Below are 19,071 nucleotides of genomic sequence, written 5' to 3' on the forward strand. Positions count from 1 at the left end.
TCTCCCCATACTTATACCACCTTGATTGGTAATCCCACCACTCGGTCCGTGAAGTCCATGGGATATCTATGACAATGCAATTGGCAGATTATTGGTGGTGAATCGGCCTGCTAGTAAACTTCCTGACAGTTGGTGGACAGCACCTGTTGGCGCATCTCCCATTCCAGAATTCCTAGATGGTAGAGAAGAAGGCATTGTTGGGGTGTGTTGTAGGCCTGGGAAAAAAAAAGCAGAAAACGGAGACACAGAGGGAGAGACCCGACATATATTATGACACATCAGACCAAGCTCCACGGATAGGTAATTTTATGACTCGACATATTGGAGGTGCAGCTCGTGAGTATGTGCTGCGAAAAATACAAGAGCTACATGCTTTAGCTCCATTGAGTGCCTATCTCTAGAGGTGGCCTTCCAGATGCCAACTTGAGTGATTCACCTGGTTCACCATCAGCATCATCTTCACCAGCATCTTGTTCATTAGATTGCTCAGATGACTTTGAGGCTCAGAGTTCAAGTTGCAGTTTTAGTGGCTCAAGTGGTGATTCGAGCACCCAGAGTCTTGATGAGCATTATGTAAGAAGGGCAGCTGATGTTATTGAGAGGGTGTTGTCTCTTTGGGATTCAGGTGGCTCACCATATCTGGGAACTTTGCTTCTTGGATTTCTTCAAACATTTGGTTTTCACCTGGATTTATCCCGTTAGAAGATTGATCTGAAAGGACTTAATGGAAGTCATGGTGGTTTCTTTGCTCGAAATGATAGACATGTTTCGCTATGGATTGACGATCCTTTACGGCCTAGTGTTAATGTTGGAGCAGGCTCATTTGCTATGGTCCATGTGCAAACTGCTTTTAAGGAGATGTTGCAAGTTTTAACCAAACAGAGTGATATGTTGAGTTCACCTCTTCAACGCGAAGACAAGGATTGCCAAGATTTGTCTGTAATGGGACTGGAGCAGCTTTCATGCTTAAGCTGGTTGATTGTGGAGGATCATGAGTACTAATGGGTTGGTTGTTTAGTGCCATTCTTGCATATAATTATAATTGTGTTCTACATTTTTCAGCAGAATGCTTACTCCTTGGTTATTTTCAAGGACTCTCTCTCACTCTAAGGTAGAGTGGGATTGCAACTGAGACTTTACTTCTATAGGATCACATTGCCCATACTTGTTGTGATGTGTATAGCAAGAGTCTAGTCTTTAGCATACAGATTATCTTGGTGCTTCCTATACAGTACTGATCAGCAAACAACTTGCAGAGTGTTCCTCTCTGAAATAGCAAGAAGGGACGTGAAGGACTTTAGTTTTTGAGTAGCCAGTTTATAAATTAGATTTGTTTTTTTTATGAAGCTGAAGCTGTTGATGTTGAACAAGTTGATTATAGTGCCATTATCTGAAATTGAGGTGACTTTCTTTCAAATTGAGTCGTGATCTTGCTTGATTGATCTTCTATCCTGAAATTAGTCAAGGTCCTCTGTGGTCGCGACTTTGCTTTCGAAAACCCTTCGACACCGTGTACTCCAAAGGAAGTGCATAGCTTTCTGTCATCGGTAGGGTATTATCGGAGGTTTATCAATGCCTTGGCAAAAATAACATTGCCACTGACAAACCTATTGTCATTTAATTATCAGTTTTCATGGAGTGATACTTGCAAAGTATCTTTTGACGATGTAAAGGAGGAGCTTGCCAGAGCACCTGTTTTAAGAGAACCAAAAAGGGGTGAAATGTTCTATATATTTTCAGCAGCAATTGGCTCAAATTTGGGAGGAAAAGTGGTACCATCCGATAGCTTTTGCTAGTCGGAAGTTGGGCATATTGAAAATTAACTACACCTATATGGAGAAGTTGTGCCTCGCCATGGTATTTGCAACCAAGAAGTTCAGGCACTACATTCTTTATGAGAGGGTGGTTTTTTATACGAAGGCGGAAGGGCTTCGATTGTTGTTGAATAAGTTACAGCCACCTGATCATTTAGCAAAGTTGTTAATCACTTTACAAGAGTTTGATTACGAGATTAAGAGCAAGTCGCCAAAGCTTCAGGGCATTGTCGAGTGTCTTGTGGATTTCAGAGAGCCAAAAGAGGTTGTGGATGAAGGAAGTGACATGAAAACGTTGTTTAAGATTGGTACGACATCTATTCCCTCCTAGTATGCTGCTATAACGCACTATCTTTCTACGGGAGAGATTGGAGCTACTCTATCAAAACCCAAGAAGAGGAAGATTAAATAGTAGGCATTGAAATTTTCTTTGATTGCAGGGACATTATATCGGCAAGGTGTTGATGATATCTATCGTCGATGTTTGATGCCTAATGAGGTTCCCTTTATTTTGGAAGAGTGCCATGATTCCGATTGTGGAGGGCACTTTGCTGGGCGGTTGACGGCACAGAAGGCTTTACGAGATGGTTAATGGTGGCCGTCCATCTTCCAAGATTCAAATGACTATGTTAAGAGATGTGATGCATGTCAAAGACATGACAGTCTCGAGAGAATAGGAAGTATCCACTTATGGCTATTATGGCTATCCTTCCATTTGAGAAGTGGGGCATCGATTTTGTGGGACGCATTACTTCGTCATCTACTACTCAGAAAAGATACATTATAGTAGTAACTGATTACTTTACAAAGTGGTCAGAAGCATGGGCGATGAGGGAAGACAATGCAAAAGAGATTGCTAGTTTCCTACTTGAGCAGATCATCTGCCGTTTTGGTCCCCCAAAGGAAATAGTATCGGACCGGGGGATGCACTTTTTGAATAAGGTAATTAGAGGCCTGACTGAGGCATGGAGCATTTAAACATAACAAGACGACCCCCTATAATCCGCAAGCCAATGGACAGGTTGAAAGTACCAATAAGCAGCTTGTGGGTATCCTATCCAAGATAGTCTCTGAAAAGAAACAGGACTGGGATACAAAATTATATGTGGCGGTTTGGGCGTATAATACAATGTTTGAATGAGCCACTGGCCACACCCCATTCAAATTAGTTTATGGGGAGGAGTATGTATTGCCCTTAGAAATTGAGTTGCCGACCATAAGATTCGCAATCAATCATTCTTTGGGTGATGAAGATGCCTTATTTGAGCAGTTTACGACTATAGCCCACTTGGACGAGCTCAAATTGCAGAGTTTGTTGCACCAGGAGGTAGCTAAACGTCGGATGAAGCGGTTGCATGATCTAAAGGTGAAGAAGTATACCTTAAAAAAAAAGGCAATTAGTCTTGTATTACGATGCGCATAGGGAGCTATTTCCAGGAAAGCTAAAACCTTGCTGGGATGGCCCTTACAAGATAGTTCGGATAGGTAAAAACAAGTCCACAGTTTTATTAGCTGATCTACAAGGAGTGGAATTTAAGAATAAGGTTAATCTTAATAAGATTAAACCTTATTATTTCTAAATATTCTAACGCACTAAATGCATTGCAGGTCCATGCTGGGGTTGATTTGAGACATGCAGAAGGCGTTTAAACTGGTTGATGGGGTGGTTAATCCCTTATTTGGAGCACCCATATCTAGAGCAAAGATATCATCAGGGGAGGCTTATTTGGTGGAGCAAGGGATACAAAGTGGTTGAGCAAGAAGACGGTACCTTTGTGTGGGAGATTAAAGTTTTCTGCCATCACTATTTACAAATCTTGACAAGCATCCCTATTGAGTTTAATGAAGAAGGTGCGATGGAGCCGTCAGTTCATCCTCTAAATATGTTGAATTTTGATTATCATACTTATGAATAGAGGAGTTCCTGATGGCTGGCTGTGCAAACCCATTGTGGATGTACATGTTATACTTTGATGGAGCGTCTAGGGGGCCTCATAGAAAAGGGAGTGTTGTAGTAGTCATCCGAGATCGTCGACGTAGAGTTACAATGAAATTAGCTGCTTATCTCGGGGTGGGATTTACTAACAAGATGGCGGAGTATAAAGCCCTCATTATGGGATTGAATATTGCCAAGAAAGGTGGCATTAGGCGGATGTTAGTAAAAGGGGATTCCCAGCTGATTTTAAATCAATTTAATGGGACATATACAGTCCGGAATCCTCTCCTTCGTATGTATAATCGAACTTCTATAACCCTACTTGATGAATTTGAGAGCATATCTCTTCAGCTTATTCCACGTTATTGGAATCAGTTTGCAGATTCATTAGCCAATTTTACTTATGAGGAGGACCTCTTTTTCAACTGTGGTCCTAGTCCGGATGTTGTTATTGATGATGAGACGGGACCTGGTCGCTTGTGGGGAATGTTATCAGACCACACGTTATATGGAAGGTGATGGTTGATATGGGTTGTGTCTGTGAGTGTATAATTAGGATAAAGCATGAGGGTTTGTGTTAGGTTATTCTCATTTATATGTTTTTGTGAGTATTTACTGCTTATTTTGTGCGAAATACACATGAAATTACCCTTTTACCTATCACCGGCAAGCAAAACTTTAAACGGTAGGGAGAGTGGGGAGTTTGAGTGTCGAAATATGATATAAAATCTGATGTATTTGCTGCATTATTCATATAGGATGACGTTAAGTTAAATAAAGGGTAGCACGAGTGTAAGGGCTCGGTGTCTTCTCTCATTACAGCAATCATGCGTTAGTGTATGGAAGCATGAAAAGAATGGATTTGCACAATGCACGAGGCTATTTATCAATTGTTTGAGCACTTAATCATATACACATTTGCATCAAGCATCATTAGATGGCATCAGTTACAAGCTCCTGGATGCATAGCACTTGGTTTCTTTAGGACTTGACCCATGTAGAGAGAGTGAGCAACCCGGCTGTAGGTCTAGACGGTGGGTTAAAGGGGATGGGTAAGTGAGGATAAGTGCATTCATGGAACATTAAATATATTGGCACCAAGAGGGGAGTTTGTTTTGAATGTGTCTATGTGTGGAAGCAGCGCATCGAGGGGCCAATCCTAGGAGAGCTGCGATAGGGCCATGACAATCAGCTGGTGGGGTGCCCTTGTGTGTGTAATACGTGGCATTTATTGTCGATATATGTATAATATCCCTTTGAGAGGATGGGGAAAGGGAATATCCGTTGGACTACAAACTATAAATGCACAATGATTAGTGTTTAGGATAGTGTATCCCTCGATAGATGCTCCTGGTTGTCTGCGAGACAGTGAGGTGGGTTTGTCTGTTGAGGGCATGAGGTCCGACTAGTGCCTTAGCCAGTTCCAGACCATTTTAGGTCCCATCAATGTAATTCTTGTTGGTAGCTTCATTTTCAAAAGAATGATTCATAGGATTGTTTCCATAATCTCATTATTAACTTGATAAAGCTATGTGATGGTAGTGGCTCAAATGTGTCCATGTATCTTGTGTTTGACTGATAGCCCTTGAGCTTTACATGGCATGCTATTTATATTTCTAGATAGTTGATTGGGCTATATCTTGTGCCAAAGTTGATATGATAATGATGCCTACTTAGATATTTTTCATGAAAATATCTTGTGCCATAAGTGATATGGTAATGATGCGTACTTTGTTGTGAGTTACTCAATCTAGCCTAGATTCCTAACTCTTCTACCTTAGCAAAGCTCAGAAAATAATGCCGTGCACATAGAAAAACTTCCCAAGGTGAGATGTGTACTACCTAGATAGTTTAGCTAGTGAAGGCATGTATTGGTAGTTGTCTACCAAATTTAGCTTAATGTTGCAAGATGGAGAAGCATGTCATTGTTGAGAGGGAGGTTAGATGATATATGCACCTACATTAGAAGAGCACACTCCATTTTTCCTTAGGAGGGCCATTGCACATAGATGCATGAATAAACCATGAGTTTTGAAGCTTATGTGAATGCTTATAGCTTATGTGCAACAAGGATTTGATCTATGCTAGGGTATTTTATAAACTATTGACTCAAAGATTTTGGCCAATCCTCCCATCATAAGGGTTGTACTGTTACTTGCATTGCATGCATAGATCTTGATAGGTTGTACAAGAGATATCAATCAAAAGGCTTCAATTTGGCCTCAATTGGTATGCTTAGACTTTGGTGATTCATAAATTATCTTTCTTTTTATTCTTTCTCTCGATACTCTCATCCCTTTTGTTCTAAACCCGTGTAGTAACTCATAAATTGTATTTCTTTTTAATATTTCTCTCCCTACTATTTGCATCCCTTCCATCCCAAACCCTATTGTTAGGACTTGAACCCTACATGCTGTGATATCATTCACCTGAATGAGTAGTCAAGTGCAGCCATAATCACTTTTTGGGCCTTCAATCCAATATGCTTTAACATCGTTCACTTTAATGAGTAGTCAAGTGGGACCATAATCACTTTTTGGGACTACCCTATGCCCATGGTCCCTAATTCGTATAGATGACATATTGCCATACCTCTCTAGTTTTTTGGACTTTCAAAATCCTACATGCATAGCCATCAAGACATCTATTGTGCATAGTTTTTAAGTCTATACTTTTGACATTCGTTTATCAACCTATTTTCATTGTTGGGCTTGTAGATTCTAACTTTCCCTAGTGGCAACTTCTCCACTCTCTAATAATTTATCAATGATGTCCCTTCAGTTCACAAATTTTCACATTAAAACTTTGCATCTCCTTTGGGTTTTTGGCCTCACACGTGGAATCTTGATCACTTTTCTTTCGTTTAACCTCCCTTCAACCATGTGTAGATGAGGTCTATGCAAATATTGTTGAGTTTATACAGCTTATGTCAGCTTAAGTTTCTCCATCCATAGATTCAATGGACATCCCTTTCTTCCAACAAGCTCAAGCTAGATTTTCTCTAGAGCACAAATATATCATGACTTGGGGAGTTACCTAGATTCAAGTTTAGTAAAGAGTCCACATGAATATTCATACGAATTGTGATGTTTTCCTTTGGTATGTTCAATCAGTGAGATCTAAAAGTAAAATGGGTGGCAAGTTCATGAACATGGCTATATGGGATGTGGGGTACTCTCAGAATTTCCACATTAAAGGACGAAATCTTCACACGGTGTCATATTGCTGCGCATTCGAGGTGTGAAAACCACCCAAAAGTTGTGTGTGTGATTTGATACTTTGTACATACTTAGTTGTTGTGTTTACATTTATTTTCTGCGTATAAGTATAGTGGAGAGAAGTTTGGAGACAAAGTGGTGAGCATGAAGGGATGCTTTCAGTCTATGTTGAGTAGGGTCAAGGAGAGAAGACATTACAACTATACAAACATATGCAAGAGGAGGGCATTTTCTCAAATCAGTAGACATTTAAAATCACATTTCAAGCATGTGGTGCCCTCATTGAGAAGGAAGATGTTATGAGCATGGATGGGAAACCAAGAAAAGTTTCTTGGGAAATTTTCCGAGCATTACATACAGATGCTCACAAGAAGGGGCTTCTTGCTGATGAGAAGGTTGGGTATGATTTTGAAGGGGGATTTCTTGCAAAATTTCGATTAGCCCCACAGGATTAGTCATTGGAAAGAATATCATGGTGCCTGGTCATCTGTACACGGTCAATCCTATTGCTGTGAATAGCAAATACTGCAATGTTTTCACAGACAATAAGCGTGTAATCAATATCGTCAACAGCAAGGAATTTGGAAAGGTTTTGGTTTATGTAAGGATCTTCTCGTAGAAAAGAAAGTTGATTGTTTAAGATGGTTTTTGTGGCAATTGGAGCAACAATGGTGGGAAGCATTACTTTCACTAGAAATGAAGAGGACTATTTTTGAAAGGGCCTTTTTGGGGGGAAAAAAGGGCTTAATGGAGAGGAGTGCAGAAAAACATGGAGGGGGGAAGGTCGTTGTTTTTTTTGAAAAGGCGAAGTTTTTTTTAAGGAGGAGAGAGAGAACATGGTGATCAGAGAAGAAGGAGGGAAAAGCAGAGATAATACGGGAAGTCCTGTTTATAGAGGGGAGAGGGCTAAAGTTGACAAAGGCGGAAACGAAGAGAAGGGGAGTCGAAGGAAGGAATGATGTGATAAGGAATCTAATGCCGAAGATGAACACAAGGTAACGATGAATTATCAGCGAATGACAGACGAATGGAACGAGTGAAGACAAGGAGGGTGATTAGAAGACATGAAAGAAAAAGATGCAATTGGCGTTCTGCAGAAGACGATGAAGGAGGATGCGCTTTGAAACCATAGCACGACACATTGTGGCAACAGTGAAAGCACCAGGAGACAAAGCGATGACGATGTCAATGTTCCAGTGGAGTCGACTGTCATCACAATACTGGAAGATCACAGAATGGATAGTCTTGATGAAGGCGAAGTAGCTTCAGTGGCAGCTACAGCGCCACTTTGGATGCCTTGCCAACCTACTCAACATACAGTACTTTAGTTGGAGGAGAGGACAATAAAAAAGAAGAAACTGAAACCTTATCAGATTGCAAACAAAGGGGACGATGAGGCTGCAGACGTAACGGTGAGCTTGAAGAAGACAACCCTGCTTCCGTTGGCAAGCTCAAAGAAGTCAACTCTGATGTAGCTTCTGAGGGCATGTACTCAAAAGACTCTGTGCTCGCTTCGGGAATTCACGGTATTGATACTGTGAAAGGAGGGAAAAAGAGCCACTTTTCATCCCATGACTTCTTCTATCTGTAAGCTGAGGCGGCTATAATTACTACTTTTATAATCTTTTCTGCGGAATCAGCCACTGGCTCTCTTGAAAGCGACGGCCAGTAACAGGTCCAGACAGGAAACCAGAAAGCGATTATTTCTCCATAGAGCAGAGAAAGGATCCACAGTCAAGCCAAGAAGAAGTTGACGAAGAAGGATCGATCAGGGATTCTGGGACCTGATGTGCAGAATTCAGGGCAGCCCAATCAATTTCATCTCAGTTGAAATATATGTTGGAACTCTATTGAAACAACAGTTATCAGAGATATGGAGGAAGGTTGCCATTTCTGCTGATAAAACGCTGTAATCTTTAAATCCATAGTCAATCAATGTCATCGACAGACTTGTAATCTGCTATAATCTTCAAATCCGCAGAAACAACCCATAATATGGTAATCTGATTTTGAGAAGATGGTGGAGGATTGATAATGCTCTGCAAGCTCGATTGCAAACCACAGGGCTAGGTGAAAATTTAGCAGACATTTCAGGATGATGAGAATATGTCAATGAAGTGGCAGACCTGTGAAACATATTCGTGGTCATTGCAAATGGAATGATTGGCTTTGCCTTGCAACATGGGCATTAAACTTGTTTGAATATGTCTGCAAGGTCTGAGGATGTTCACAGCACCACATGATGTACTAATAACCTCCAACAGCAGTAGTACGAGGCCTTTGCGCAACAGGCTTTGTGCCACCTATTAAACATATACCTTCAAGGCATTCCTACTCTCTCTAATGTATTGGTGTATTGTCTTCTCCATACTCATAATCGCACTTGTTAGATTCGTGGAATTGAAGCCTATCTAAACTGCCAAGGAGCACAGAGAACTCTTCTATGTTTTTGAAGGATTACTGGTTCATTCAATACAAAGAATTATATATGATCATGAACATTTTTGATCTTTCCAACTGATCAACATCACAGGAAATAATTGCAGTCATAACAGATTGGACTTCATTCACTTGCTTGATCTTCTATCCTGAAATTTATCAAGGACTTCTGAAGTCGCGACATTGCTTTCGAAACCCTTCGACATCTTTGGTGAACCCGACGTGAAAGCGTCGCAAAAATTTCAGGATGGGAGATACTTCAGCCTCTATTTCAGCCTCTTCCACGATTCCAGCTGCGTCCTCTACTTCAGATCCATCAATGACTGCTGCGTCAAGTACTTCAACAGAGGATCTAAAGCAGATTTTGCAGAATATGTCCATGTATATGCAGCTCCTTAATCAGCAGACACAATTGTATATGCAGCAGCAACAACAATTGCATCAACAGCAGTTGTCTCAACAAAGGCAACTCTATTCGGAGCAGGAGAATGCAAACAGTGCGACTAAGGCGATTGAAGCAGTTGAGAATGAGAAGAAGCTATTTGACGGCCGAAATGTTTCAGCATATTTGAAGACATATGAGATCAAGATGGGGTTTTTCGGAGTTCCAACTGGACTTATGAGTAAGTATTTCCTTCGTCTTGTCACACCCGCCTTGAGGGCGAAAGTGACTGATCTTTTTATTCAAAATACGCATTGGCAAGATTTTAAGAAGGCCTTGAAAGAAGAATATTTCCTTGAGGACTTTGGTATGGCTACTCGGCGGTCATTCCGAGAGTGGGTCTACATGCCAAACAAAGGTCTAGCTGCTTCAGAGTTCATTCGAGAATTCGAAGAGAGGTATAGTCAGCTTGATGCCATTGAATAAAGAGCACTGGATGTTGAAAAAGTTGAGCTTTTCTTGCAAGCTACAGATCCTGATCTTCAGGAAGAGTTGGGTGAGCTTCTTGAGGATCGCACGAAGCCCATGGGACTTAAAACGGATTGGCAGGATGCCGAGGATGTAGTCTCGACTTTGACCAAGAAGAGGATATTGAAGACTCACCTACAGAATGGTTCCATGACACCAACACTATCATCTGCTCCTATGCCTGCTTCTATCCCTGTTATTTCTTCTCCTCCTCAGCCAGTTTCTTGGCCTATGCCAGTGCCTACTGTTTCCACTCCACCTATTCCTCCTGTTCCATGACCGATGCCTACACCTTCTGCTCCAAAACCATCCGCTCCATCGGTGCCTACCTCTCTTGATGACATAATCAAAGGCATAATAGATTTGACACTGGAGTCAGTTTAAGCGGAGTTGGTGGGAAAATTGAAAGAGCAGTTTGCTTCGACTGCGCCTACTACTTCTTCTAGTGCTCCTACTGCACCTAGGAGTGCTCCTAGTGCACCTAGGAGAGATCGGAGATGTATTTGGTGCGATAGTACGGACCATCAGCATTGCAGGGATTGTGAATCTTTTCAGGATGCAAGGAGGAAGAATGTGGTATATTGGGGACAAGATGGTAAGATTTGGTTGACTGAGACAGGAACTCCACTTGCTACCAACTTTGGTAAAGGTGGAATGAAGAATTTAGTGGATGACATGGCTGCGCGTACTTCTTATGTGACAGCTAGAGGTGATGCTTCTGCATATGGAGTCCAGATTGAGAAGGGATCAGAGACTCAGTCAGCACTATGGACTTATGCTATGGAGACTGCAAACAAGGGAAAAATTCAGCAAACTGTTTTGACTAGTGCAGGCTCTAGCATCAGATCAGAGACAGGTTGGGATTCGCCTGTTGACAGGTACTCTATTTATGCTTATTTGGCTAAGTCCCATGGAGCAGATGTACTTGTTGAGGAGAAGCGTAAGAGGGATGAAGAAAATACAAGTGCAGCTAAAAAGACTAGAGGGGGTGAGTTTGTTACTCCACCTACTGTAGGACCGTCTTCAAGACCAGGGCCAGATCGACAGATGGAAGATGCTCAAAAGAGAGAAAAGAGGCAAGAGCCTAGAGAGAGAAAGCAGCCAGGGTTTAGATTGATGTCTGATATTGAGACATCTACAGACATGAAGAAAATCTTTAATGACAAGATACTTGGCAGTGAGGTGACTTTCACTATTTCTGAGATTTTGGGCATCTCGAAAAGAGAGTTTCAGGAGGTCCTGAAGAGGAAAAGACATGCATTGTCTACCACTGATACACAGGGAGTTTTGATTGGGGAGTTGGATGAGGATGAGGATGAGGTTATGGTTGATAATGCTTCTGTTTTTCCGCAGGTAGAGAAGAGGGTTAAGCCTATGCATTATGCTGAAACTGATGAGCCTGTCTTGATACCGCGCAGTCACTTTTCGCGGAGCCATTGGGCTAGGGCAACTACAGAGACGATGGTAAAGATTGGAGAGAAACATGTGCCTTATGTTGCATTGGTGGATCATGGTTCAGAGATTAATCTCATAGTTCGTGGAGTTTATGAGAGTAACAGATGGCCTATGGATGTAGAGCATGGGTGGCGTATGAGAGCCGCCAATAACACTGCAGGTGATTTGTATGCTGCCTGTCCTAGTGTCAGGGTTTCTATTGGTGATGTAGAGGAGGATTTCCATTTCTTTGTGCAGGATTCATGCTCTTATCCTATAACACTTGGACAGCCATTCATCACAGAGATGCGCATGGAAACAAAGGTCATGGATGATGGATCTGCTTATGCACGGATTCGCAGTAAAGATGGCATGAGAGCAGTTCAGTTTATGACTATGTGTGTGAACCATGTTAGAAACATGGATACTCTCAGAGATGCACCTTTGCCCACTGTGAGGGATTCGGGTTTTCATTAGGTACCGCCGTTTCGCGAGACGACGGTGGTACAGAGCAGAGGAGATTGGAGTTCTCGCCTCCTGGCAGCAGTGTTTTCTCCTTCGGTTTTGTTGGGATTTCAGCAAATAGTTCAATGAGCTATCAGAAGATTGGGATGTATGACAGTATGATTTGTGCAGATACGATGGAAGAGATGGAAGATATGCTGAAAACTGATATGCAGAATTGCCACAGTAATGTATTAGTGCAGTCCCTGGACATGTTTCATGAAATTGCAGATTTTGTGTCACAGATTGAGCCAGAGGCTGAGGTAGCTCAGCAAAAAGTGTTGAGTGCTGAAAAAATTCAGCAAATAGAGTTTCCAGCTGGTTATGATCAACTTTCAGAGACACAGAGGGCTGAAAACTTTTAGCCAACAGAGTTTACTGCTGAAATATTTCAGCATCCAGAGTTTAGGGCTGTTCCTATGCAGTCCATAGAGCAGAGGGCTGAGGATATTCAGCCATTGGAGTGCAGAATTGCTGATTTACAGCAAGATTTGAGTAATGCAGAAGAGCATAATGAAGCCAGGGTTGACACGAAATACAAAATTGTGGATAAGAAGGTAAAACCGGTAGCTGTACCGCTTCCACCAGACAGTGATTAGCAAATAGAGAGGGCTGCCAAACAGCCAATTTTGAGGAATCCGGAGCATATTGGTCATAAATTTTCAGCAGAGACTCTTGCTGAATTGAAAATTGGAAATGGTGATTTCTTGTTACCCATAGAGAAGCAATGCTTTCAGGAGATGCTTGAGCGACATGGAAGGGGATTTGCTTTTTTCCCGCATGAGATTGGATGTGTGAATCCTGATATTGTTGCTGCTATGGTGATTTTTACTATTCCTCATATTCCATGGAATCTCCGACCTATTCCAGTGCCTAAAGCACACCTGCCAAAGCTGATTGATTTATTGAATGAGAAAATCAGGATGGGAATTCTTGATCCTTCATCTGCACCATACTCAAACAGGTGGTTTACAGTTCCAAAGAAGAATGGTACTCTCCGATTTATTCAGGACATGCAACCAGTGAACAGAGTCACTATCAGGAATGTTGGTATAGGTCCAGTTGTGGATGAGTTTGCAAAAGCATTTGCTGGACGTGCCATCTATTCTTTAGGTGATTTGTATTCAGGATATGATCAGACCTTGCTCAAGGATTTGTATTTTTCAATATATTTATCAGTTCTTGGAGATGACTTTCCCTATATATTGATCTCTTCAATCATCATAAGAGAAACAAACTCATCGAAATCTGAAAATGACTTCCGTACTGCATAGAAGTAACAAAAAATTTATAGGCCTTCTCATTATTAAGGCCACCTAAAGTAGATGAGACCAGATTATCATCATCAGGAATTGCATTAATAGTTGCTAATGCATCTAAATGGTTCTCACCTTCAAAACATACTAATTTATAGACATGTTTCCTTTCCTGTTGCGCATATGATGAATGCCATGCATAAGGTCCTTCAAGATTACATACCTCAGCTTACTATGCCTTTCTTGGATGATGTGCCCATTAAGGGGTGTGCAGAAGAAGAGAAAAATGAGAGTCTAAATGATCAGGGATGCAGATACTTTGTGGCTGATCATATTTCAGCATGTGAGAATATTTTGGCCAGGTTAGAAGAAGTGAACTTGACACTTTCAGGGCAAAAATCTGTTTTTGGAGTGAATGAGGTTGTCATTGTTGGACATATGTGTGGATATTATGGCAGGAAACAAGGTGAATGCTATAGGCAAGATTGCAGAGTATTGTTCTACCACTTCAGAGGTACAGAGATTCATTGGAGCTTGTGTGTTTTATATGATTTGGATACCTCATTTTGCACACATAGCAGATTGTTTATATCAGCTGCTTCGAAAGGGGCAGAAATTCTATTGGGATGAGAGCCACACTAGAGCCATGCGGAAATTGAAGAAGTTATTGCAGAATGCTCCTACTCTCACGAAAGCGGATTATAATTGTGGAAAGCCTATTGTATTGACAGTTGACACTAGTCCAATTGGCATAGGTTGGGCTGTGGGTCAAGATGATGCAGATGGAAATAGGTATGCTATTCGGTTTGGGGCGAAAGTCCTAAACGAGAGACAGAGGAGATATCCACAAATCAAGAGGGAGTTATTGGGGATTGTTACGGCTCTCAAATGTGACAAGGAGTACTTTATTGGAGCTTCAGTTGTGGTAGAGACAGATTGCTTGCCATTGATTGGTATGATCACGAGTTGCTCTACTCCGAATATAGCCATGTTGAGATGGATTGCATACATCAAGTCATTAAATCCGGAATTTAAACACATAGCAAGGAAGGATAATCCAGTGGCAGATATGTTGTCTAGAGCCAGATATGATGATGAGGAGACTCTACTTGCAGAAGAGGATGATACAGAAATTTCAGCCACTATGATTGATCATGTTTGTCATGTCTATGATATTGTGGCTTTCATAGAAGAACTCTATGTTGGAGATTGGTTGCAGATTGGCAGGTACCTTAGTACACTAAGAAAAAGAGATGAATGGGCAGATGAAGAGTTCAAGAAGATCAGAAGGAAAGCCTATGGTTATTTTCTCAAGGACGGATTTCTTTGGAAGCATCCGAAGAAAAGAGGCGGATTACCTGTGCGGGTTGTCTGCGATAGAGAGACACAGTTACAGGTGATGAGGGAGTTTCATGAGAGTCCTTGGGCTGGTCATAGAGGAGTGTGGGCTACTTATGAGAAAATCAAGGAGAAATATTGGTGGAAAGGCATGTATAGAGATGTTTCTCACTTTGTTGAGACTTGCAGAGACTGCCAGATGTATTCGGTAGTGCGTCATCGAGATGAGCTTCATCCGACCTATCCGCTATGCATTCATTATAAGTGGGTAGTTGATTTGGTTACTATGCCTATGGGTCTATGGCAGATGAGGTATATTGTTTTGGCTAGAGAGGATCTTACCAATCATGTTGAGGGCAGATCTTTGAGAACGAAGACCACTAGTGCAGTGTGTAAGTTCTTATTGGAGGAAATTTTCTGCAGGTATGGTTGTGTGGGTAAGATCACTGCGGATCGCGGTGAATTGGATGCAGATGAAGCTAGGGAGTTTTTCTCTCAGCTAGGAATCAAGTTGGCTCTAACTACAGCATATAATCCAGAGGGAAATGGGAAGAGTGAAAGAGGGCATCCAACGATAGTGAAAGCATTAGCCAAATCATGTAGAGGACAGATTGGAGAATGGCCGAGACTTCTACCATTTGCTTTGTGGGCTGATCGTACGACTCACAGTGTTACCACAGGATATATGCCTGCAGAGTTGATGTATGGTCAGAAACCTGTTATGCCGACTGAGACTTGTGCTTTGACTTGGTCAGTTTTACCTTGGCAGGAGGATTTGACGAGAGAAGAGCTCTTAGCTCTTCGGATTCGGCAGTTGGAGAGAAGACCAGAGGATATTCAGCTAGCTATTGATAGGTTGAAGGTTGCTAGACTAAGAAATAAGGACAGGTTTGACAGTAGGCATCACTTGTGGCCTAGAGTAATAGAAGAGGGAGATTGGGTATTGGTCTTTGATAGCAGCCTTGAAAATCAGCATATTGCACTTCGAAAGATGGTGAAAAGATGGTTTGGGCCGTACATAGTCAGACATGTTTTTGATAATGCAACATATGAATTGACAGAATTGGATGGGATAGTGCTTAGAGTGCCTATTGCTGGAAAAAGAATCAAGATTTTCAAGAAAAGAGATAATGAAGATTATGCATTGGAAGAATTTGCAAGAGAAGAGCAACGAGAAGAAACTCCAATGGAAGAGACAGAAGATATGACAGATAATCTTGTTGATATACCGGAAATGCATAATGAAGAGATTGATCTGTTTGTGGATCTTGATGATAACGATCATGGGTAATTGGCCCATCCGGAGGATGCGCAGGATTAGAAGGGGGTGGATGTCGTATTGCTGCGCATTCGAGGTGTGAAAACCACCCAAAAGTTGTGTGTGTGATTTGATACTTTATACATACTTAGTTGTTGTGTTTACATTTATTTTCTGCGTATAAGTATAGTGGAGAGAAGTTTGGAGGCATAGTGGTGAGCATGAAGGGATGCTTTCAGTCTATGTTGAGTAGGGTCAAGGAGAGAAGACATTACAACTATACAAACAGATGCAAGAGGAGGGCATTTTCTCAAATCAGTAGACATTTAAGATCACATTTCAAGCATGTGGTGCTCTCATTGAGAAGGAAGATGTTATGAGCATGGATGGGAAACCAAGAAAAGTTTCTTGGGAAATTTTCCGAGCATTACATACAGATGCTCACAAGAAGGGGCTTCTTGCTGATGAGAAGGTTGGGTATGATTTTGAAGGGGGATTTCTTGCAAAATTTCGATTAGCCCCATAGGATTAGTCATTGGAAAGAATATCATGGTGCCTGGTCATCTGTACACGGTCAATCCTATTGCTGTGAATAGCAAATACTGCAATGTTTTCACAGACAATAAGCGTGTAATCAATATCGTCAACAGCAAGGAATTTGGAAAGGTTTTGGTTTATGTAAGGATCTTCTCGTAGAAAAGAAAGTTGATTGTTTAAGATGGTTTTTGTGGCAATTGGAGCAACAATGGTGGGAAGCATTACTTTCACTAGAAATGAAGAGAACTATTTTTGAAAGGGCCTTTTTGGGGGGGAAAAAGGGCTTAATGGAGAGGAGTGCAGAAAAACATGGAGGGGGGAAGGTCGTTGTTTTTTTTGAAAAGACGAAGTTTTTTTTTAAGGAGGAGAGAGAGAACATGGTGATCAGAGAAGAAGGAGGGAAAAGCAGAGATAATACGGGAAGTCCTGTTTATAGAGGGGAGAGGGCTAAAGTTGACAAAGGCGGAAACAAAGAGAAGGGGAGTCGAAGGAAGGAATGATGTGATAAGGAATCTAATGCCGAAGATGAACACAAGGTAACGATGAATTATCAGCGAATGACAGACGAATGGAACGAGTGAAGACAATGAGGGTGATTAGAAGACATGAAAGAAAAAGATGCAATTGGCGTTCTGCAGAAGACGATGTAGGAGGATGCGCTTTGAAACCATAGCATGACACATTGTGGCAACAGTGAAAGCAGCAGGAGACAAAGCGATGACGACATCAATGTTCCAGTGGAGTCGACTGTCATCACAATACTGGAAGATCACAGAATGGATAGTCTTGATGAAGGCGAAGTAGCTTCAGCGGCAGCTATAGCGCCACTTTGGATGCCTTGCCAACCTACTCAACATACAGTACTTTAGTTGGAGGAGAGGACAATAAAAAAGAAGAAACACAAACCTTATTAGATTGCAAACAAAGGGGACGATGAGGCTGCAGACGTAACCGTGAGCTTGAAGAAGACAACCCTGCTTCCGTTGGCGAGCTCAAAGAAGTCAACTCTGATGTAGCTTCTGAGGGCATGTACTCAAAAGACTCTGTGCTCTCTTCTGGAATTCACGGTATTGATACTGTGAAAGGAGGGCAAAAGAGCCACTTTTCATCCCATGAGTTCTTCTATCTGTAAGCTGAGGCGGCTATAATTACTACTTTTATAATCTTCTCTGCGGAATCAGCCACTGGCTCTCTTGAAAGTGACGGCCAGTAACAGGTCCAGACAGGAAACCAGAAAGCGATTATTTCTCCATAGAGCAGAGAAAGGATCCACAGGCAAGCCAAGAAGAAGTTGACGAAGAAGGATCGATCAGGGATTCTGGGACCTGATGTGCAGAATTCAGGGCAGCCCAATCAATTTCATCTCAGTTGGAATATATGTTGGAACTCTATTGAAACAATAGTTATCAGAGATATGGAGGAAGGTTGCCATTTCTGCTGATAAAACGCTGTAATCTTTAAATCCGTAGTCAATCAATGTCATCGACAGACTTGTAATCTGCTGTAATCTTCAAATCCGCAGAAACAACCCATAATATGGTAATCTGATTTTGAGAAGATGGTGGAGGATTGATAATGCTCTGCAAGCTCGATTGCAAACCACAGGGCTAGGTGAAAATTTAGCAGACATTTCAGGATGATGAGAATATGTCAATGAAGTGGCAGACCTGTGAAACATATTCGTGGTCACTGCAAACGGAATGATTGGCTTTGCCTTGCAACATGGGCATTACACTTGTCTGAATATGTCTGCAAGGTCTGAGGATGTTCACAGCACCACATGATGTACTAATAACCTCCAACAGCAGTAGTACGAGGCCTTTGCGTAACAGGCTTTGTGCCACCTATTAAACATATACCTTCAAGGCATTCCTACTCTCTCTAATGTATTGGTGTATTGTCTTCTCCATACTCATAATCGCACTTGTTAGATTCGTGGAATTGAAGCCTATCTAAACTGCCAAGGAGCATAGAGAACTCTTCTATGTTTTTGAAGGATTACTGGTTCATTCAATACAAAGAATTATATATGATCATGAACATTTTTGATCTTTCCAACTGATCAACATCACAGGAAATAATTGCAGTCATAACAGATTGAACTTCATTCACTTGCTTGATCTTCTATCCTGAAATTTATCAAGGACTTCTGAAGTCGCGACATTGCTTTCGAAACCCTTCGACAACGGATTAAGTTGCTATTACTGACCATGACTATCCTAGTCCATGCAACAGGATTTTTCCATCGGCAAGTTACAAAAGAGAGGAAAATGATACACATAAAACTCTTTTGAAAGAGCTAACAATTCCATCATGTTTGAGGCCTAAAGTGTAACGTGTCCACCTGTTCTCTTCAGGACATGTCTTAGTAGTCCATCGGAAAGGATGTCTAGAAAGCTCCGCCCGGCACTCCCATGGAATGTCATG

The sequence above is a fragment of the Lygodium microphyllum genome, chromosome 6, assembly GCF_053477565.2.
Source record: "Lygodium microphyllum isolate KBCC chromosome 6, Lygodium_microphyllum_v1.1.10, whole genome shotgun sequence".
Lineage (NCBI taxonomy): Eukaryota > Viridiplantae > Streptophyta > Polypodiopsida > Schizaeales > Lygodiaceae > Lygodium > Lygodium microphyllum.